At 41.1% G+C, this 23,422-nt stretch overlaps 1 long non-coding RNA gene across 1 annotated transcript; it reads left to right on the forward strand.

Annotated features, from left to right (window-relative positions):
• Positions 1–8,831: 8,831 nt before the first annotated feature.
• LOC118719813 lies at positions 8,832–22,948 on the forward strand. The gene is made up of 3 exons (XR_004988279.1): positions 8,832–8,912; positions 18,358–18,362; positions 22,939–22,948. It is a non-coding gene; the product is annotated as an uncharacterized LOC118719813 (long non-coding RNA).
• The last annotated feature ends 474 nt before the right edge of the window (positions 22,949–23,422 follow it).

Below are 23,422 nucleotides of genomic sequence, written 5' to 3' on the forward strand. Positions count from 1 at the left end.
ATATAAATAGAAAAGAATATCTATAAAATACCTGATGGGTACAGATAGTATTGTATATATATATATATAATGTACCAAGATCAAAGTGCAGATAATCCAGAATCCCAGGTCAGCTCCTACTGTTGTGCCTGATCAACACACTAGATATCTACAAGTTAATTTAAAAAAATATATATTTTATTGATTTTGTACATAAAGGAAGGGAGAGAGATAGAGAGTTAGAAACATCTATGAGAGAGAATCATCGATCAGCCACCTCTCCTCTCGCATACCCCCCACGGGGATATGCCAGCAACCAAGGTACATGCCCTTGACCGGAATCGAACCCGGGGTCTTTCAGTCCCCAAGCTGACGCTCTATCCATTGAGCCAAACCGGTTTTGGCTACCAGTTAATTTTTTAGGCTCACATACACATGCAAAAATACCTAAGGGGGAGAGGGATGGGTAAAACTCTTAGGATTTCCTATTGACCAAGAACCTCTGTGTAGTCACAGGTACTTGGTCAATGCTGTCTCAGTCACCAATACTGCATACTCCTGCTAGTCTTTAATCACTCAGACTCACAAGGATGATTGAATCAGCACAGAAAGTAGCCCATCAGACAAACACTTTCTGTGCCCTACCCCACCTATGCTTTGGTATGAACCATCCCATCTGTTCTTCTTTTCCTCATCTCCAGGTCTAAATTATGCTGCTTCATTATTTAAACCAGTTTGAACATCAATACTCAAATGCTGACCTGTGACCATCTGATCAAATTCACTGAAGTTTATGCCTGGCCACCTGACCTCACTAATGGAAAATTCAAAGTTGGGTTGTCTCACTCAGTTTGTCCCAACACTAAAAACTCAGACTTTCAGAAAAATGAAACCACATTCTTTTTTCTCTTTTGAATCAGCTTCTTTGTCATGATTACATTCTAGGTTTTGCATTTCTTTAATTATTCTGCAAAGTTTATTTGCAATGGTTGAGGGTGTTAAGATACAGTGCAGTTGTGGTTTGGGAAAGTGGGAGAGTACTCACAGCCTCCTGAATAATCTCTAGGTACTTAGTAGCAAGAATCCTATCTAATAAAAGAATAATATGCAAATTAACCATCACTCAGCTATACCCACAAGCCATGCCCATCAGCCAATCAGAAGCAAATATGCAATAAACCTAACCAAGATGGCTGCCACCACAGAGAGCAGGAGGGAGGCTTGCATTTCTCTGGCAATGGAGGGAGCCAAGTTTTCCACCTGCCCTTGCTGGCCTAGGCAAGGGCTACAACATTTCAATTATAGAAGATACATAAATCCCAACAGAAATGGCTGCTGCCATGGAACAAGAAGGAGGCTTGGCTCTATTCCAGGTTACAAAGTTTCAATTGTAGAAAATAAATAAACCCCAGATACCAGGGCCTCTGCTTGGTTTACCAGGGGATGTGGTTGGCCTGCAAACAACCACAGCCCCCTCACCCAGGCCACCCCACGCCCCAAGTGAACCCCCACCATGATCTGGGACACCCTTCAGGGCAAACCAGCTGGCCACCACTCATGCACCAGGCCTCTATCCTATCTAAAAAAGAGTAATATGCAGATTGACCATCACTCCAACACACAAGATGGCTGCCCCCATGTGGTCAAAGATCCTGCTCCCTTGTGGATACAAGATGGCCACCACAAGATGGCCCACAAGGGAGGGCAGTTGGGAGGCACCAGGCCTGCAAGGGAGGACAGCTGTGGGTGATCAGACCAGCAGGGGAGGGTAGTTGGGAGGGACCAGGCCTACAAGGGAGGGCAATTGAAGACAATAAAGCCTGCAGGGGAGGGCAGTTAGGGGTGACCAAGCCGGCAAAGGAGGGAAGGTGGGGACAACCAGGCCTGCAGGTCAAGGCAGTTGAGAGGGACCCAGGGGAGAGCAGTTAGTGGGACAGGCCTGCAGTAAAGGACACTTAGAGATGGAGGGAAGTTAGGGGAAAACAGGCTAGAATGGGGGTGGTTAGGGGGTGATCAGGCTGGCAAGCGGAAGTGGTTAGGGGCAATCAAGAAGGTAGGCAGGCGAGCAGTTAGGAGCCCACAGCCTCTACCAGGACTCAACAATCAGTCATAATCCTAGAGTTGGAGGAGTGGTGTAGAAACTAGACAGGGCCTTAGGTACTTAGGCAGAAGACCAAGATCTAGTTATAGGAATGAGGCCACCTATGAGAATCAGATACACAAAAATGGGGTGAGAACCAGCGTACAGGTCAGCATGGGGACACCAGCAAGGCAGCTTGATTTTGAACAGGGAAGCTGTCAGCTGGCCTGGCACCCCCAGTTTTTCTCCTGCCTACAAGCATAATTGATCTCTGAGTTTAGTGTAGCTTTAAACCTATGTTCGAGAGTTAAAAGGATCAGAAATACTTAGGTGCAAGGGACATGATATACTATTCCTCCCTACAGGATAGCAAATGTCACTGCCACCTGCTTATTTTGTTTTGCCTTTAAGTTAATCAGGTCTACTAACAACATATTCTAAAAATTATTCAGGAAAAGCATTTCCTGACAGCATTGAATCAACTCATTTCCTTTTACAAGAGTCCATCACTAGCCTATAATAGAGCATGCCCTAGCTATTGTACTTTCCTTAAACGCCCTATACAGTCCTGCCACTATGACTGATTGTCATTCCGTAGTAAGGGCAGTGGTTTCATCTACCATCAGTATCCACATTAGTATTAGAGTCTCACCAAATGACAGAAATCATTTTTCCCCAGGACAAATTTGAGAAGGAGGGAGGAAATTAAGAGTTGCCTAATGGGGATTTTTTTTTTTTTAAGATAACAAAAGCCCAGCAACTGTGGCTCAATGATTGAGCATTGACCCATGAGCCAAGAGGTTACCTGTTTGATTCTCAGTTAGGGCACACGCCCGGGTTGTAGGCTTGATCCTTAATAAGGGATGCGAAGGAGGCAGTTGATTGATTATTTTTTCTCATCATTGATGCATCTCTCTCTCCCGCTCTCTTTTCCTCTCTCTCTGAAATCAATGAAAACATATTTATTGAAAAAGACAACAAAAAAAAAAACAAAATTGATTTTTGTGATAGATGTTACCCTGTGGCTAGTTTAAAGCAATGTAGCTTCCCTGGGGTTTTGTTTGTCCATCACCTGGAAGTGTCCATCGGTACAGATTGAGGCAGACTGTCTGCTTCAAAGCATTGACCATATGGAGCCTATGACATCTGTGGCTTTTGGTCTGTAATGACTGTCTACTTGATTCTAGTGCTGAGATGTATATTTATGCAGTGTGGGATCTGGAAGATACTTAAAAAGTGCTATTTTTTAAAAAGATAAGTAAATTGAACCTCTATGCTTGCATTTACTGTGTTTCAGATTTAGTCAGATCTATACAATAATTTGTAATACAAATGTAATTTGATTTCTTGTCCAACATTTGACTAAAAGAGTTAAGGAAAGATAGACCTTGAAGAGCATCCGGGCACCATTTTCCCAGTGTTAGGGGTTGACTTGCACCCGCATCACAGATATATTGAAAGCTAATCCCTGGTACCTGTGAACATGACCTTATTTGGAAATAGGGTCTTTGCTGATGTAATAGTTAAGATAAGGTCATAATGAATGATGGAGGGCCCTAATGTAGTGTGACTAGTTTCTTAGAAGAGGAAAGTTTGGACACAAGCAGATACAAGGAAGACAGTCATGTGAAGGCAGAGACAGAGATTGGAATTATGCCGCCACAAGCCAAGGAAAGCCTGAGCTGCCAGAAATTGGAAGAAGTAAGGTAGGACTCATAAAGGCTGCAGAGGGAGCGTAACCCTGCCAGCACCTTGATTTTAGATGTCTAGTCTCCAGAACTGTGAAGGAATAAGTTTCTGTGGTTTTACATATGATCCAGCACTTCCAATTCTGGGTATTTATCAGAAGAAATGCAAAACACTAGTTCAAAAAAGATATATACAGCCCTATGTTCACTGCAGCATTATTTATAATAGTCAGCTATGGAAGCAACCTAAGTGTCCATCAATAGACTATTGGATAAAGAAGATATAAATATATATAATGAAATATTACTTGGCTATAAGAAATAATGAAATATCGCCATTTGTGTCAACATGAATGAACCTAGAGATTATTATGCTAAATGAAGCAAGTCTGACAGAGAAAGACAAATACCATATAATTTAACTTATATGTGGAGTCTAAACAAAGAAAGTGAACAAACCTGAAACAAACTCACAGATAAAGAAAACAAATTGGTTGCCAGAAGGGAGGGGGTCTTGAGAGCTGGGAGAAAAAGGTGGAGAGATTAAGAAATACAACTTTGTAGTTAGAGAGTAGTCTTGGGGATGTAAAATACAACACAGGGAATATAGTCAATAATATTCTAATAACCATGAATGGTGCCAGGTGAGTACTGGAAATATTGGGGGAGAATACATTGTAAGTTATATAAATGTCTAATCCTATATAATAAAACCGTAATATGCAAATAGAGCAAATGGTAGAACTACTGGTCACTATGACATGCACTGACCACCAGAGGACACATGCTCAATGTAGGAGCTGCCCCCTGATGATCAGAGTGTTCCCATAGGGGGAGCACTGCTCAGCCAGAAGCTGGGCTCATGCATGGTTGGCAAGTGCAGTGGTAAGGAGTGAGGGGTCCTGGACTGTGAGAGCCCCAGACTATGAGAAGACACAGAGCAGGATGAGGGGGAACCACCCCCCAGTGCATAAATTTTGTGCACTGGGCCTCTAGTCATTATATAATATACACCTGAAATTAATGTAATATTGTATTGAAAAAAATATATGAAGAAGAAAAATGATTCTGTAATTTTCTCACCCAATTAGTGGTACTTTTTATAAAAGATGTTTTTATTGATTTTGGAAAAAAAGAAAGGGAGAGGGGATAAAAAAGGGAGAGGGGGAAAAAAAGAGAGTGTAATATCAATGATGAGAAAAATATTGATCAGCTGCCTCTTGCATGCTTCCTACTTGGGATCCAACTCAAAACCTGGGAATGTGCCCTGACCAGCACCTCTTGGTGCATGGGATGAAGCTCAATCACTGAGCCACTATGGCCAGAAAAGTGGTAATTTTTTTTTTTTTTTAGCAGCAGCCCTTGGAAATAAATGCACTGTTCTTAAACGGGGTCAATTAAATTTTAGACCACATGTGTCAAACACAAGGCCCGCGGGCCAAATCCGTCCCGCCAGGCCTTGCAATGTGGCCCGCACCGCGCTGTCATCACTGCACTCCGCTGCGTTTCCATCACAATGACAGTTTATGACTGTTCAGTAAACCCTTCGGCCCGCGATTTAGGCTGGATTTTAGATTTTGGCCCCTTCTCTGATTGAGTTCGACACCCCTATTTTAGACCATGCCAGGAAGGTTTTGTGTTGTTTTTCTTTTACTTTATTTTTTTCTTTTCTATCCTCAATTACAGTTTTTCTTTTACTTTAAATTTTTTTCAATTACAGTTCACATTCACTATTATTATTATTGTTTTTTAATATATTTTATTCATACAGAGACTAAGGGAGAGGGATAGAGAGCCAGAAACATCGATGAGAGAGAAATATCGATCAGCTGCCTCCTGCACCCCCCCCACTGGGGATGTGCCCACAACCAAAGTACATGCCCTTGACCTCAAACCTGGGACCTTTCAGTCCGCAGGCCGATGCTCTATCCACTGAGCCAAACCAGTTTTGGCTCAATATTATTTTTTATTAATTTCAATCTACAGTATAGTGGTTATACAATCATATATTTTACAGAGTATTCCCCCTGATATTTCTAGTACCCAGTGAGCATCATACATAATTATCACAATATTATTGACTATTTTCCTATGCTGTACTTTAGTTCCAGTGACTATTTTGTAACTACCAACCTTACTTCTCAATTCCTTCACCTCTTTCACACAGACCACCAAACCCAGCTGCTCCGCATGCCAGGCAGTTATTAAGGTCCTTGACTACTATTGAGTTTGGGGTTTTGACTTTGTGAGCGTAGATGCCACAGAGACCTCAGCTACCACACAAAATGAAATATAAGAAAACTCTACTCAAATAACTCAGAGCACCTAATAATGTTTCCTGTGCAAATGATGGGTTTTGGAACCACTTTTTAGTGGGGGTTTTTGTTTGTTTCTTTGTTTTAGTTTCTTGTTTATGTATATCTCAAATATTTCATGTCAAAAAGAGGAGAGTTAAATTTTTCAATCATTTTGATTATGTTCATTATTAGACAATTCAAAATGTGGGAATACTACTATGTGTGGAATTAGTAGATGTCCGCCTTTTAGCCAGGTTTAAATCCATTTGTGGACATCTGGGTTACATCTCCCCCAGCAATATTTCTAATTATTAGCTATTTAGCTATTATACATTCTACTACAAATTCTGCTAAAATCTCAGTGGTAATAAATAAACATCATTATTTTCATCCATGGTATATTTATTAGCAGGCTAATATCAGTGATCAATTGCTCATCATTCTTTAAGAAAGGCCAGCTACGGGAGTGTTCATAATAGCATTAGGGATAAACAATTAAGGTGCTTGTATCGCAAATGTTAAGACTGGCTAGGATAGGAGAAGGAAATGTAGTATATAGTTAATCTCATAATTCTGCTTTATTGGCACACACAAAGAGGCAGAAATATAGAGACTCGTTCTACAGAAATAAACTTTCAGCCTTATGTTCTGAAGCAGCAGTGTTTTGGTGTTGAACACTTATGGGGCTCTTTTTTTGTGTGTGCCATTTTCATCACTCTGCTTCTCTGGCCATCATGCTCACAACACCAGGTGTTTCCACAATTCCACACAGGTGGGCAGTTCACTCATTCGGAAATGATAAAGGGTTAGAATGTTCAGAAAGTCAGGAGGTGAGAATTTGCTGGAGACTTTCCAAAAGACGCCATTATTAGTGGTAGAAATTATGCAAGTAGTACATTTAACATTCACTTTTGTAGGGAATCAATTTATTCAACAAATCTAACTAGGAATTAAAGTAGACAAGTTAATAAGATTTTGCAGAAATAAATTAAAACCTCTATGTATTTTGGTTGCTTGCAAATCTGAAACCCAGTGTTCCCAGATACAGATATTTCTGTTCAGCATTATGAGAATTTGGGGAAAAAAACCTTATTTTCAAACTGTAGTGGAAGAATCACATTAGAAAGTGTTATTGCAATATGAACATTTCTGCATTTTTTTGTTTTTACTTAGAATGTTACAATTATAACTGAGTCTTATTAGAGAAAATATGAGCTTATGCAATTTATATTTAGAAAAAAAAGTGGAAGCCAAGTGGGTTGGGACAGTCAGAAGCCCAGGAGTGTGTAGGAGATTATTTAAACTCTCTGAAAGCAAGAGACATGTAGTGGAAGAAGGGCAGGAAATTCAGTGCACACACTTTGATAGTATCTTTAAATAATGGTATACATTCTCTTTCTGTTGTTATTATTTAAAGCCAGCTAGTAGGCAGGAGCTATAAAAACAGCTGGCCAGGACAACTTCTTTTACTACTAAAAAAACTTGAATAATTTTATTGTCCAGATCCAAGATCTCAGTGAGCATGCACAAAAATTGATTGTAAAGGGAACACCCTCCCCCCCACACACACACACACATTTTAGTGTTTTTCCTCAAATTTAATTGAGAATACTGTGCTATGAGTTAGCATATAATTTATTATTTAGCAGATGGAAAAATAGGTCAGAGATATTAGGCCTGAAGCAGGATTTAGTTTGAAGTCTCACTTTGCCTATGCAAAAATCAACCAGTGTAAGCTTGGCCTGCAATTGCAGAGTATTAGCCTTGGAAGGGACCAGAGAAACAATCCATCTTAGGCCCCTTTCCTTTTTTTTTTTTTATACTTTCATTCATCCTTTAGTCCAAGGGTGGGGGAAGTCTGACTTTAGGGCCCCATAAAGCACGAGAAATCATTTGGTCTGGCCCTACCAAGGCATTAGAGATGAGTTAATTAAATTTTTGACCAAATATAGCAGGCTAATTTTTAAGTCGAAATTTTCTATCGCCCTTGAATGATGTTACAAATATCCAAATGTCCCTTGGAAGAAAAAAGGTTCCCACCCCCTGCCATAGACAAATTATTGAATGTCTTCTATGCCCTAAGCTCATTAATAGTTGCTAGGACATATCCTGAGAATACAATTCTCTCTGTCCTCAAAAATCTCATAATCCAGGACAGTGCCTCTTACACTTTACTGTCTGTGTACAGATCATCTGGGAGATCTTTTAAAATGTAGACTTAATTTGTTTTTTAATAAAAGGAAATTAGGATTTTTTTCCTGCAAAAAGTTTTATTGTTTCCATTTGGTCCAACACAGGGGAGATGGCTCCAGGGGGTTGAAAGAATGGCTAGAGGTTGCAGAGAGAGGCTCAGACAAAAACCAGATACCAGGGGGATGCAGAGAACCCCTCCAAGGCCTCTGGACTCCAAAGGCTCCTAGTGGTGCTTGAGGGTGAGCCCTGGGAAGATATACTCACCCAGCCCAGCCTGAGGGCTGGCCAAACTGAGGAGGTAGTCTGGTGGTCACTCATCTTCTTGATGAGTTTCACCTGCTCACCTAGGAAGTGGTTCTCTGGGAAGTCACAGAGTTGAGGGTTTGCACGAGTAGATTCAAAAGGACCTCGTTCAGGTTCCTCTCCAAGGCCAGGGCGGCTTCCACAGTGTCCTGAGTTTTGCCCACTCATATTGGGAAGGCTTCACTATGTCCTGGAAGAGAATGCAGCCACCAGGCTGGTTTTACATCTTTTAGAGATACTCAGTGCCCTAGCTCTTCTTCTTGGCCAAGTAAAGAAAGAAGTTGACCACGCCCTCCAGAGCCACATCGTTGGGGTGTAAATAGAAGCCCAGGGAGAGGTAGTGTAGGAGGTCCACAGATGCAAGTTGGTCAGGTGGAATCATTCTGAAGAATTTGGGAGCTTATGATTGTTGGACAATAAATTAAGGTAAAAAAAAAAACAAAAAAAAAAAACTGTTGGCTTGTTTTGGAGGCTGATAATGGCCAGGGTGGTTCTGAAGGTGAAATCTGGAGAAGAAGCTGGAAGGTGGTTATAGACTGGAAGAAGGGGTGTCCCTGGGCCTGTCCCATCCAAACCCTGTTGAAGCAAGAGACAGATCAGGGGACCACCGAGCACATTGCTGGGATGTGATTTCTTAAAAGCTTTACGTTTATTGTTGACACTATTATCAGATGTCCCCATTTTCCCTTCTTTTTCCCTCTACCCAGCCCTCACCCTCTCCTTTCCTCTGGCCATCGCTAATCTATAATCTAGTAGGTCTAGGATGGGGCCTGGGATTCTTCATTTCTAATAAGCTCCTAAGTGATGCCTTGGGGATTGATCTGGGAGGCAATGTGAGAATATTTGAAGTAGAGGGACCTCATGTGTGAAGGTACAGAGACAGCACTAATGATAAGAAGTTTAGTTGATGCTAGCAGGTTGACCTGCTATGGAGGAATTTGGAGTCCAAAAGTTAAGGGAAACTGTTATATTGATACTAGAAGCCCAGTGCACAAAATCGCACAGTCCCACCCACTCGTGCATGCCTCTCTGTGTGGGCTGAAATCACACGAGACTCCAGACCTGCCCCGAGAGATCCCCTGTATGGTGAGACCCATCAATGCACCTCTGGGTGATCAGTCATACAGTCGTTATGGCATTAAGGCATTAGAACCACAGGCCTTTTATAATATAGATAGGATGAACATCCTTAAGAAATTATCTTTATAAAAATATAATTTACTGTTTTCTGACTTCTTGGGTAAATATCCTAATGTTAACATATTATCATCACTCAATTTATTTTGTTAGGAGCCCAGACATAGCTAACATTAAGATGTAGAAATTAATATGAACTATATTGGAATTTAAAGATATTTCTGTTTTATTAACTTTTGGGAGTGTGGTGTTGGGCCTAAAATATACTTTTCTTCTATTTGCGCTAATAATCAAATTAATAGAGACAGATTAACAAGAGAAAATCAAGTTTTGATTGTGTACGCATGGAGAATTCACCTAAGTATAAAAATTCCAAAAACAGTGCTCTAAAATTGTGTATTTATATTGTTTTGGATAAAAGAGAATGGTGGGGTAGAGCTCTGAGATTTCAAAGGTGAGAATGGGCGATTTGCAGATAACTGAGGAGTAGTGGAACACATGGCAGCTACATTTTTGTTAGGCATTCCAGAAACAATGAGATCCAGAGGTGGGAGGACATAGGATTTGGTCAACAAACTTCTGCTAGGAGTCCTCTGTCTAATGCTAAGGTTCCCTTCCTGAAGCAGGTTCTTCCATCTGAATCTCTTAGGCAGGAAAAAGGGAGAGGGTCAGAGGTTCTTTCCAAGTCTTTTCTTTTTTAATATATATATATATATATATATATATATATATATATATATATATATATTTATTTATTATTATTGAATTCAGAGAGGAAGGGAGAGGGAGAGAAACTTCAATGATTAGAGAGAATCATCGACTGGTTGCCTTCTGAACACTCTTTACTGAGGGTCGAGCCCACAATCCAGGCATGTGCCCTGACTGAGAATCAAACCCTGACCTCCTGGTTCACAAGTTGATACTTAACCTCTGAGCCATGTGCCATGCCAGACAGATCTTTTCTTTTCTTTTTTCTTTTTAAATATTTTATTGATTTTTTTACAGAGAGGAAAAGAGAGGGATAAAGAGTTAGAAACATTGATGAGAGAGAATCATCATCAGCTGCCTCTTGCACACCCCCTACTGGGGATGTGCTCGCAACCAAGGTACATGCCCTTGACGGGAATTGAATCTGGGACCTTTCAGTCGGCAGGCCAACGCTCTATCCACTGAGCCAAACTGGTTTCGGCGAGGCTGTCTTTTCTTAATGACCAGGTTAAAAATAAGTATCCCCAAGGCAAAACTTTTGGTTCCCTTCAGAGGCTTTAAGTAAGCTCACTGATATTCAACTACCTAGATTTTCTTACAACAAAACGATCTTTAAAATACATAGCACTTACCAACACTACCTTATAATACATTAGAAGACAGTGGCAGCTATCCGCTGCAATCTTAGACTTATATCTCCTCAGAGAGTAAATGCATTGAACTTTCTATAGATTATTTCTACACTATGCCTAAAGTTACTACTGAACCCTTAATGATGGAAAGATAATCAACACAGATTTACATTTTATTGTGAAAATTTTTAATGTAAATCTCTGTAGAGTTCCACTTAACATATATTTGGCCTATGAATGACTTGGGCGATTATAAGAAAAATGAGAGAAGATAAGTCACTTGGCTAGTATAAGTTGAGGCAAAAGTAATGCAATGACAATAGTTGATGTCTTCTTAAATTCCTGAATACACTTTATATATATAGTTGAGAGAGCAAGAGAGAGAGCAAGAGAAAAAAAAAAAGAGAGAAAGAGAGAGAGAGAGAGAGAGAGAGAGAGAGAGAGAGAGAGAGAGAGAGAGAGAGAGGGAGAGAGAGTGTGAGTCTATTTTCTGTTGCAAATGTATTTTGAACCTTTCTGATCAAGCTTCTGATTTCTTTGGCTTCATTGTAATGAGTATGTCACACACTATAGAATATATCTTCTTGCTTGTGTACAGACTGTGTTGATCATAGAATGTTCAACCCATTCTATTTCTTCCTATATTCCTCTTCTTCGGAGGTTAGTGCCTGTTCATCTCTATGTCCTCACTCTGAGCCTGAGAGAGAGAGCGAGAGAGCCCTTCCATCTCTCCACCCTTTGTTTGCTTCCTTTTACTCTTGGCAGTTTCATTTCTGTGTCTGGCAGCCGCTGGGGAAACCTTTTCAACCTTCTCTGGCAGGCCCTGGGATAATTCTGGGAAACTTTACTGACTTGCCCTTCTAACCCCCTAGTGCTTTCTTTCCCTTGCAGATGTTTTGCTGTGCTTCTCATAACCATAAATGTATTTCAGATGAACCACTTTAGTTTACAGTTGCTGCAGCCTTTCTCAGGCTAAGGTTCCAAACAAGTTGTAACAGCTGCTAGGAGGCTGGCAGAAAGCCTTGATTGCTAATTCTGTGCTAAACTGCTTTTCACAATGGGACATCCTATAATATTGGATGTAGTCTTTAAAGCATATGATTTCTACCTTGTATTATTACTGCTTGCGTCATACTCATTCCTAGCTTTAAAAAGACTCTATGTCTGTACTTTCCTAAATGGGTTTGGTTTTATTTAAAGCTGAAGGTTCCCCAGATAATAAGGAAGTTATCATGGAGAAATAGGTAAGAGTGGGATCGGTCGGGTCAAGTAAGTTGATACATTAAAAAAAAAAACCAAAAAAAAAAAAAAAAACCTGAACCTTCTGAAAACATAATAAAGGTGAAAGCTGGTTCTCTTGGCTGTAATTCATAGAGATAGGAGGAAGGAAGTCTGCTTGGGTAAAATGTGAGCAGTTCCAGATGTTCTTAGTGTTTCCAGTGTCCTGGGATGGGGGCTGCTCAGCAGTTATGTGTGAGGTGACAAAGATGTGCTCAGAATCTCACAACTAAATTCACACAATAGTGAATCCACTGCCAGATAATGGAGAGTGATTTACTATATGTGTGACAAGAAGAGGGATGTGAGGTGAATGAGGAAATCAGCATCTGAATTATAACTACTAAAGGTTGCTTTATAAGTCACATTTGATCTGCTAGTGTCCCAAAATTATATCTGTTATGAAACACAAATTTTTTATTGCTTAAATTCTTACACATAATATCACATATATCTCCCCCCCCACACACACAACCAAGATGTTTTTAACATTCTAACAGAACCAAGCAATATTTTACTGTTTTATGACACACAAATTGTAAACTAAGTTTTATTGATGGATTTCTTATTACAAAGATATTTAGATCACAAATAATAACATTTAAAATATGTTTTTATTGCTTTCATAGAGAAAAGGAGAGAGATAGAAACATCAATGATGCGAGAGAATCATTGATCAGCTACCTCCTGCACATCCCCCTCTGGGGATCACGAGCCCTTACCCAGGCATGTGCCCTGACATAGAATCGAACCAGTGACCTCCTGGTGCATGGCTCAATGCTCAACTCCTGTGCCACACCTGCTGGGTCACCAACAACATATTTAACAGTAAAACATTATTTTCTAAATACACTCATATTAGAATACTCTTTATAATATATGTCAATAGACATGTTAATAAAGGATTTCCTGGTCAAATGCTGGATTAAACTAGTTTTTCTTTTAATGCAGGACTTCTCCAAACCTTTGATATGTTAATATTCACTGGGATATTATAATTTGGTGGTATCACAAATCTATTTTAACACAGAAATCTTTTTCTAGAGCATCTCCAGCCAGCAGGACTCTGAGAAATATGCATTGACAAAACAGCGTTCACCAGACACAAGCCAGTATGTACCCTGTTTCCCCGAAAATAAGACAGTGTCTTATATTAATTTTTTCTCCCAAAGTTGTGCTAGGTCTTATTTTCAGAGGATGTCTTATTTTCGGGGAAACACGGGTAGTAGCCTTCCGTCAGCACATCTGCAGTTACTCTTGTCTAACTCACCACACAGGTGTCATTGCCAGTGATGTGGTTTGATTTTATTGTGCACAAGAATCAGCTGAAGGTGATTGTCAACATTCAGATTCCTAGCCTGAGTTCTAAGAATCTACATGTCATCAAGCATCAAGTGAGATTTCTGATGCAGGTGACTATCGTCTGTACTTTGGGAGACACTATATTTGAAAGCTTGAGTCAACTTATAAATAAGAAAAGATGGAGGTAATTAATTATATACTTTTAAAATATATATATTTTATTGATTTTTTACAGAGAGGAGGAGAGAGGGATAGAGAGCTAGAAACGTCGATGAGAGAGAGACATCAACCGGCCGCCTCTTGCACACCCCCTACCAGGGATGTGCCCACAACCAATGTACATGCCCTTGACAGGAATCGAACATGGGACCTTTCAGTCCGCAGACTGACGCTCTACCGCTGAGCCAAACCGGTTTCGGCTAATTATATACTTTTTAAATTTAAATTTTTGTTAATTGATTTTAGAGAGAATGGAAGGGAGGAAGAGAGAGTAAGGAGAGAGGGAGAGTCTTCAATTTGTTGTTCCACTTATTTATGTAGTCATCGATTGATTCTTGTATGTGCCCTGATTGGGAATCCAACCCGGAACCTTGGTGTATGGGACAATGCTCTACCCAATTGAGTTATGAGGCCAGGGAAATTATATATTTTTGAAACAGAAAGTGTCAGAATACTGATATCAACATGTTGAAATTGGGACATCATGAAAGTTTAATAACAATAGGCCAGCTAGGTACAGATAAAGATTCTACAGTCACTTGTATATTAGTATCTGTAATACTCATGTGCCAAGCAAGCACATGAGTCATTAGTGCCTTAAAATACAGGGTGTACCCCCAAAAGGTATACACACTTTTAGAGCTGATAGCTCAATTTTTAAAATGAAATGTATTTTAATAAACACTGCTTTTATAACTATTCAAAGTGTGTGTATACATTTTTTGGAACATCCTATATTTGTGTAATCTGCACTTTTGAGCAAATGGCCCATAACTGAAAGCATTGAAGATGCCTCCAGGAATGTCAATTTCTACTTCCTCTTCCAGCAAAATTGTAGTTCTCTACACACAGCACAGGGCTTTGTGCTTCATGTCCTATGTCTGAAATGGCCCTTCGCCCTGTTTCTTCCCCTGACTAATGTGTTCTCTTGAGTATGAATTGAGTATAAATATGTATGGCTGGTTTGCAATAGGCATAACATGCTTATGTAGCTAAACAGGTAATGATTAAAGCCAGTAAAAGATATGCGGGTGTGTAGCTGTAAGAACAGGAATAGTATCTGTTAGTCTGAAGCAGCACTAAAGGTAGCCTGCCATCCCCAGGCAGCTTCAGAAGGACTCCAGTGACACGGGAAGCTAGGATATATAGCAATTCGGGATTGGATTAGTATGAGGAAGAGAATCAATTGAAGCTGTTTTCAGTTTCCAAGATGCTCCTTTTCACCTCACTGAATTTTGCTAATCATTGAAACTGGTTTGCTTGTTTGCTGGCAATCATTTCATTCCTTTTTTATTAATTTTTACACCTGCCTGGGTCTGGCTCAGCACAGTGCTTTACTGTGCATTAGTAATAATGACTGGTTTCTGACTGAATGGGGTGGTTCTTTCTACCAGGTAGACATACCTCTTGGGATTTCAGTCAAGGTACTTCTTAATCATTATGAAAATATAAATGAATATGATGCTCCTCCATTATTTCAATCATCACTACTTCTTTTCAATCTTCAGCTAAGGGAAGCAGCCTATCTGGCCAGCTCCCTTATTTGCATTTGGTGATACAATTCTTGTCAAGATGTCAAATATCTGCCACAATGGACATACTGTATATTGGTGGGTGGTTCTGCTGTTTGATAATGGAGAATTCTATTTAAGATTTTAGAAATGTTAGACTTTACTCCTTTCTAGTGTGAGACCTGCTTCCGGAGCAAAGAAAAGAAAGGATATTGCATTTAGCTATGAGTCATGAATGTCAGGACTTAAGTGTTTTAAGGGCTTTGTGGGAGCGGAAGAGGCAGTGGAAACAGGAAGCCAGGCTGCCATAAGCACATACATAACAAGTAATTAATTGACTACAGACGTGAGGGAACCTACAGAGAACATTAGCAAAATACTATTGTACATGAAATGTATTAATGTTAATATTGTGAACAGCTGGATGGCTGGAAGTTTGATAACGAAGCAAGTCATTTTAATTTGATCTAAGCTTCAGGTTTTAATTGAATTTATAAGAACATGGGAAAAATTAACAGGCAGCTTCTGGCAATTCAAAAACAATATTTTGGCTCAAGAGTCTAAGCTTCTCTCTAAATTTGGGAAATCTGACTCTGGATTAAGATGAAACAAAGGAAAATAATGCCAAGGATGGCAGATCTATGTCTCTGATTTTAAATACATGCAGATTGTCATCGTTTGTCAGAAATGTAACTAATCATATCTTACAGTGACTAATAAGTCAACTCAAATTCTTAGGTAGTTGATTGAATCAGCGACATGACTTTTTTCCTCTCTGACAAGTCACAAATATTTCAAAAAACCATAGTTCAAAGACCTTCAGAGAGGAGCAGTGTGCCGAGGCCAGTGATGAATCTTCTTTGTTAAAAGACCCCAGAAGAACTGGGCAAGAAACCTTTTTTCCCCCCCTAAATAATGGCACCCGGTGTCTTTTGACTAGAGCTAGAGAAGACTTATGTGTTCAAAATTGCTGCTTTCTACAAGAAATGTAAAAAGATAATCAGTTTTCTTTTCCTGAAAAGGGTGCCCTGAGCAATCACATTTGTATCCCAATAACCTCAATGTATAATCTAACCTGTCACTGTTTTGCATCCTTAGATGTAATGCTTTATCATCTTACTTCATCATTCATTAAAACAATGCCAAGCCAAGCAGGTTATTCCATGGCCAAAGATTTGAATCATATTCTGGAGAAAGGGGGTGGTGGGACCTAAAGATGAAGCATAATTTTCCTTCCCCCTGCAGAGGTGATGGATCTCTTCTGACCCACTTTACTCTTAGAAAAGAAAAGACTCAGTGGTTTGCACTCAGTTCCCAATTGAGATCAAACTGAAAGTTGATGTTTTTCAAAACCTGATGGGCAAGATTTTCTCAACTAAAGAAAAAGTCAGCTCAATAGTCAAGGGGTTTGCCCTAATTGTATTTATCTCAGTTGATTTCTCCCTTTATTTGTATTAACATGTTCTATGTAATTTTAATATATTGTCAGACTATTTTTTTTTTAATTCTCACCTGAGGATGTTTTTATTGATTTTAAAGAGAGGAAGGGAGGAAGAGAAACATCTATTGGTTGCCTCCTGCTTGTGCCCTGTCCAGAGATTGAACCAATCTTTTTGTGTATAGTATGACCATACAATCAACTGACCCAGGCAGTCAAGGCCAGACTTATTTTTATTATTTTCTTTTGCATGTGCCTATCCTAGACCTCATTCTAAATAAATTTGTGTAAGCCAAGAATTACCTCTCTTTAAGTTTTGCATCTTCTATATGGCAACTAGAAAACTTCCATGCACACTATAGGAACCTAATAGAAATAATTACTACAACGTGTCCATAAAAGTCATTGGGTAACCTCTATATTGGCAAATGGGTACTTGAAAAGTTACCTTGGGATTAGCATCCAGTGTAAAGTGTGGAAGTCCTTTTTGTTATTTTTCTTTTATAGAAACTTGTATGCTTTAGTATTGTTTATTATGTACATCATAGGTTGAAAATGGTAGATTTATACATAAAGATAAAAATTCCTTTTTATTTCCATTTTTAACTTAAATTTGTTGGGTTGACATTTCTTAATTAAATTATATAGGTTTCAAAGAATTACTTCTTTAAGTATTTTTTAAATTTTATTTCAGAGAGAGAGAGAAACATCAATGATAAAACAGAACCATAAGCCCTAACTGGTTTGGCTCAGTGGATAGAGCATCGGCCTGCAGACTGAATGGTCCCAGGTTTGATTCTGGTCAAGGGTATGTACCTTGGTTGCAGGCTCATCGCCAGTGGTGAGTGTGCAGGAGGCAGCTGATCAATGTTTCTCATTTATGCTTCTAACTCTCTATCCCTCTCCCTTCCTCTCTGTGAAAAATCAATAACATATGTTTGTTTGTTTTTTAAAAAAAGAGAGAACTATGACAAAATGTTGAACAAAAATAAACAGGAGTGAAGAAGCATGGAATAGACTGTCAAACTACAGCGGGAAAGTAGGGGGGGTTGGGGGTGGGTAAGAGATCAACCAAAGGACTTGTATGCATGCATATAAGCACAACCAATGGATGCAAGACACTGGGGGCGAGAGGACAAGGGCAAGTGCTGGCGAGGGGGTGGGGGGCCAGGGGATAGGGGAAGCTGGGGGGGAGGTCAGTGGAGGAGAAAAAAGAGAGAGATGTACTACTATTTGTAATACCTTTTAGGGGTGTCGAACTCAATCAGAGAAGGGGCCAAAATCTAAAATCCAGCCTAAATTGCAGGCCGAATGGTTTACTGAACAGTCATAAACTGTCATTGTGATGGAAACGCAGCGGAGTGCAGTGATGACAGCGAGGTGCGGGCCACATTGCAAGGCCTGGTGGGACGGATTTGGCCCGCGGGCCTTGTGTTTGACACATGCGCCTTAAACAATAAAATAAAAAATAAAAAATAAATAGCTGAAACCAGTTTGGCTCAGTGGATAGAGCAACGACCTGCGGACTGAAAAGTCCCAAGTTCGATTCCGGTCAAGGGCATGTACCTTGGTTGCAGGCACATCTCCAGTAGGGGGTGTGCAAGAGGCAGCTGATGATGATTCTCTCTCATAGATGTTTCTAACTCTCTATCCCTCTCTCTTCCTCTCTGTAAAAAAATCAATAAAATATATTTAAAAAAAATAAAATAAAAAATATAGAACCATGGATGGGCTGCTTCCTGCACACCCTCTGCTGGGGATCAGCAGAAAACCCAGGCATGTGCCCTGACCAAGAATGGAACCGTGACCTCACAGTCAATGCTCAACCACTGAACCACACCGGCCAGGCTTAAAGAATTCCTTTTTATTTTTTTATTTTTTTTAAATATATTTTATTGATTTTGTACAGAGAGGAAGGGAGAGAGATAGAGAGTTAGAAACATCGATGAGAGAGAGTCATCGATCAGCTGCCTCTTTCACATCCCCTACTGGAGATGTGCCTGCAACCAAGGTACATGCCCTTGACTAGAATCGAACCTGGGACCCTTCAGTCCCTAAGCCGACGCTCTATCTATTGAGCCAAACCGGTTTCGGCAAGAATTCCTTTTTAAATAACCTTGAAAATGCATCAATGAAGGCTTCAAACTTTAAGAATTTTATTTCTTAAAGGGTCATATCCTAAATGTGGAACATAATCAAGCTCTGACTTCAGAGGTTTTGATCAAACTGGCTCCAGATTTTTTTGATAATTGGTAATGGTGTCTGCTGATATAAGTGATGGTCTATCACTGCTGCTTTGGTGAATCATGGTTGGTAGTACAGAGTAGAGAAGGCTGGCAGATGTGGCTCACTTGGTTGGACACTATCCTGTATACCAAAGGGTTGCTGGTTTGAGTCCCAGTCAGGTCACATGCCTGGATGTGGGCTTAATTCCCTGTGGGAGGCATGCAGGAGGCAGCTGATCGATGTTTTCTTCACATTGTTGTTTCTCTCCCTTTCCTTTTCTCTCTCTAAAACTCTGTAAAAAATATATTTGAAAAAAGAGTAGATGAGGATTCAGAAATATACAGCTGCTACTTAAGCCAAGGAATGAAAGAAATTTTGGAGGATACAGTCAGTTCTGGTTATCTATGTACACATAGATAATTCACAGCGCAGGATGTATTTTAAATTTCATAAATGGCTAGCTTTTCTTTGTTACCCAGTCTTTCACCTCTTCCCTCTATCAATACTATAGTCTTTGGAAGCTTCCACTTAGTTTGATATGTAGATTCAATAAAATATAACCAGCAAGGTAAATTTCTGGAGAAACAGCTGCTTGGAATGAAAAACAAAACACATCCCTATTATATAGTAGATTCCAGGTTGTGGGAAAATGTGCTCATGAGCTCATGTAGTACTGCTTTTGCCTTATTTGCATGCACCTGCAGAATTCAGCTGGATCAGCTAATCAGTAATTCTTTGTGAAGAACAGTGAACACTGCTCACACTTAATGCTGGGGAACACACAAGACTTGGTTGGAAAGTTTGTAAGGAGGGCATTCTGAGAAAAGGGAAGTGAGTGGAAGGTGCCTGCCCTGTTTATGGAAATTCCTACTTAGGGGAGATTTAGGGGGGTGTCAAAGTTCCCTATTTATTCCTTGACCTTCCCAAACAAGCCTGTTTATGTGCAGACCCTGGGTGTTACTGGAATCCTTATGCTTAATCCCTGGATGCCTTTGCCTAGAGGACAATGTAAACATGTGTCCTCCCAAGATTACTCACCCTACTGATTACACCTAAAGATAAAAATTCCAATAAAGGCCTAACGAGGCAGGCAATTGAGACTGCCTGGCTCCTATAGCCAGGCCATCCCTTAGCCTCTCTTTCACAGTGAAACTGTGTCAGAGTAATCTGTTCATCTGTCATTCAGGGGCTGCTGGTCTACTATAGATATTGGCCAGACAGATTTTGGACCCCATGAGACACTGCATATTTTCAATCTGTTTCATCAGTTGCTGAACAACATGTAGAAAACAGGTCATCAGAATTATTGCAGCAATACTGATGGATTGAAAAGTCCTGAAAGTGTGTGTTAGTGACTTCTCTGTTCTGGACCCTATATGGAATACACTCTAAGTAAAACAAAAGCTAATCCATGAAGGATTGCATATGGAATGACTGGGTAGCATGATGCTGACTGCAACCCCCTCCTTGATACATTTATTAATCTTTAAAAAGTGCAGTCTTAGTGGAATGTCCTTGAATCATGGTTGCTATCTAAGTAAAAATGCGTTAAGAGCCAGACAACTTAGAATCACTTATTTTTAGACTGATTTTTTTCCTTGCATCTGACAATTCTTTGTGTGTATTTGTCTTATCTCCTTACAAACACTTTCAGGAGTGAGAGCAGAACTGTCTTGTCTTTTGTATTCCCTACAGGTTGTGCAAAGTGGTATGCACATGCTATGTACTTGATAAATGCCTTTGCCTCATTGAATAACCTGGTGAATCTGTGTTTTCTTCATGCACCTCGGTGTCTGCTTCATTTCAAGACACATAGTTATCTTTTATTTTTTTAAGTATATTTTATGGCCTTTTTTATTTTTACAGAGAGGAAGGGAGAGAGAGTTAAAAACATTGATGAGAGAGAAACATCAATCAGCTGCCTCCTGCACACCCCTACCCCCTACTGGGGATGTGCCCACAACCAAGGTGCATTCCCTTGGTGCAATGGAACCTGCAACCCTTGAGTCTGCAGGCAGATGCTTTATCCACTGAGCAAAACCTGTTAGGGCTAGTTATCTTAAATAAATCAGGAGATGGGGGCTTCCATGGCCCATTTTACTAACATTTGTCACTCTCAACATGAAGGGGTTCTCCCAGTACCTTCTTTCCAATAGCATTCTCTCTCTCTCTCTCTCTCTCTCTCTCTCTCTCTCTCTCTCTCTCTCTCTCTCCCTCTCTCTCTCTCTCTCTCCCTCTCTCTCTCTCTCTCTCTCTCTCTCTCTCTCTCTCTCTCTCTCACACACACACACACACACACACACACACATAATTAGGTCTCTAAAACACTTCCTTCAATTTCCTTATCCTTTAAAATAGTGCATGCTTTGCTATTTAACACATGGTAGCAATTTTATTTAAAAACTAGAGGCCCAGTGTATGAAAATTCATACACTGAAGGGGAGGTCCTTCAGCCTGGCCTGCCCCTCTCAGAGTCCAGGAGCCCTTGGGCAGAAGGCAACCCAGTGATCATGGGAAAGTGACACTCCATCGCACCTCTGCTACTGCCACTGCCGGCAGTGCAAGCCTTGGGCAGCCCTGGGTGGCTAGGCAGCTGCCATCTGAGGCTTTCCTATGCCTCAGGCCAGCCCTATGTGGCCGTGGGGCTGAGGGGACTGGGGGACTCCAGAGGTAGGCATGCAGGGCAGGCCTGGCCTTGCCACATGCCTGCCACCCTGGCAGGGCTGAGGGGACTGGGTGCCACCATCTTGTGGCTGTGGGTGCCACCATCTTTGTGATGGCATGAGGGTCAATTAGCATATCCCATCTTTATTAAATATGACTAGAATCCCAGTGCACAAAATTTGTGCATGGTGGGGGGGGGGGGGGGGTCATCAGCCCAGCCTGTACCCTCTCCAATCTGGAACCACTTGGAGGATGTCTGACTGCCAGCCCTAACTAGGTTGGCAGCAAAGGAATTGCTGCCTCATAACCACTAACCATCCTGCCTGCCTGATTGCCCATAACTGCTTCTGCCTGCCAGCCTGATCATCCCCTAACTGCTCCCCTGCCAGTCTGATTAACAACTAACTACTCCCCTGCCAGCCTGATTGCCCCCAACTGCCCTTCCTTTCCAGCCTGTTCACCCACAATTGCCCTCCCTGCTGGCCTGTTCTCCCACAACTACTCTCTCTTGTAGGCCTAGGTCCCCCCAACTGTCTTCCCCTGCATTCCTGCCCCCCCCAACTGCCCTCCCCTACTAGCCCGATTGCCACCAACTGCCCTCCCCTGCCAGCCTGATGGCCAACTGCCCTCCCCTGCCGGCCTGTTTACCCCAACTGCCCTTCTCTCCCAGCCTGTTCAACCCCAACTGCCCTCCCCTGCAGCCTGTTCACCCCCAACTGCCCTCCCCTACTGGCCATCTTGAAGTAGCCATCTTGTGATGATGTTGCATGAGGGGATCGTGCCACCAAGGCTTTTATTATCCTATCTAATAAAGAAGGAATATAGTAATTGACTGCCCCTCCCTCAAAGATGGCAGTGCCCATAGCCAATAAGGAGGGAATACGCTAATTACTTGCCCTGCCCTCAAAGATGGTGGCACCCACAGCCATAAGATGGCAGCATCCAGTCCTCTCAGCCCTGCCAGGGTGGCAGGTACACAGCAAGGCCGGCCTGATCTTGCTCCCAACTTCCCTCCCTAGTTAGCCTGGTTGTACCCAACTGCCCTCTCCTGAAGGCCTGGTTGCTCCCAACTGTCTACACACTTGCCTCTTGAGTTCTCTAGTCCCCTCAGTTCTCTAGCTTCCCAGGGCCAGTTTGAGGCATAGGCAAGCCTTGGATGGCGGCTTCCAGCCACCCAAGGCTGGCCCAATGTACAGGCAAGACTTGGATGGTGGCTGCCCAGTCACCCAGGGCTGCCCAAGGCTCAGATTACCATGGCCAGCTGAGGCTTGCACTGCCAGCAGTGGCAGCAGCAGTGGAGGTGTGTTGGAGCATCACCTTCCCCTGATCACTGAGTAGCCTCCCACCCCTGAGGGCTCCAGGACTGTGAGAGGGGGCAGGCCAGGCTGAGGGATGAACACCCCTCCAGTGCATGAATTTTCATGCACTGAGCCTCTAGTAAAGGATATGATTGCTTATTTATTATATATTTTCTTTTGGCATCTGTCTTTAAACATTTTAATAGACAGTGACTATGTGTGAGAATATGTAATATGTAAGTTAATGAATGAGTGTATCTTGAATTTGACCTGTGAACATTAGTACAAGTTTTATGGAAGTGTCCTGCTGATCTTCTGCCTTATAGGAATCCAAATGCTACAGGATAGTCTTTCCTCTTTTTCTAATTTAAGTAGAAGAAAATACTTCTTTACTGTTCCTGTTAACTTCAGGAAGGCAGAGACTGTGGCTTTGATCTCCATTATCCAGAACAGTGCTTAAAACATAATA

Source organism: Pipistrellus kuhlii, unplaced genomic scaffold (genome assembly GCF_014108245.1).
Source record: "Pipistrellus kuhlii isolate mPipKuh1 unplaced genomic scaffold, mPipKuh1.p scaffold_m20_p_16, whole genome shotgun sequence".
NCBI lineage: Eukaryota > Metazoa > Chordata > Mammalia > Chiroptera > Vespertilionidae > Pipistrellus > Pipistrellus kuhlii.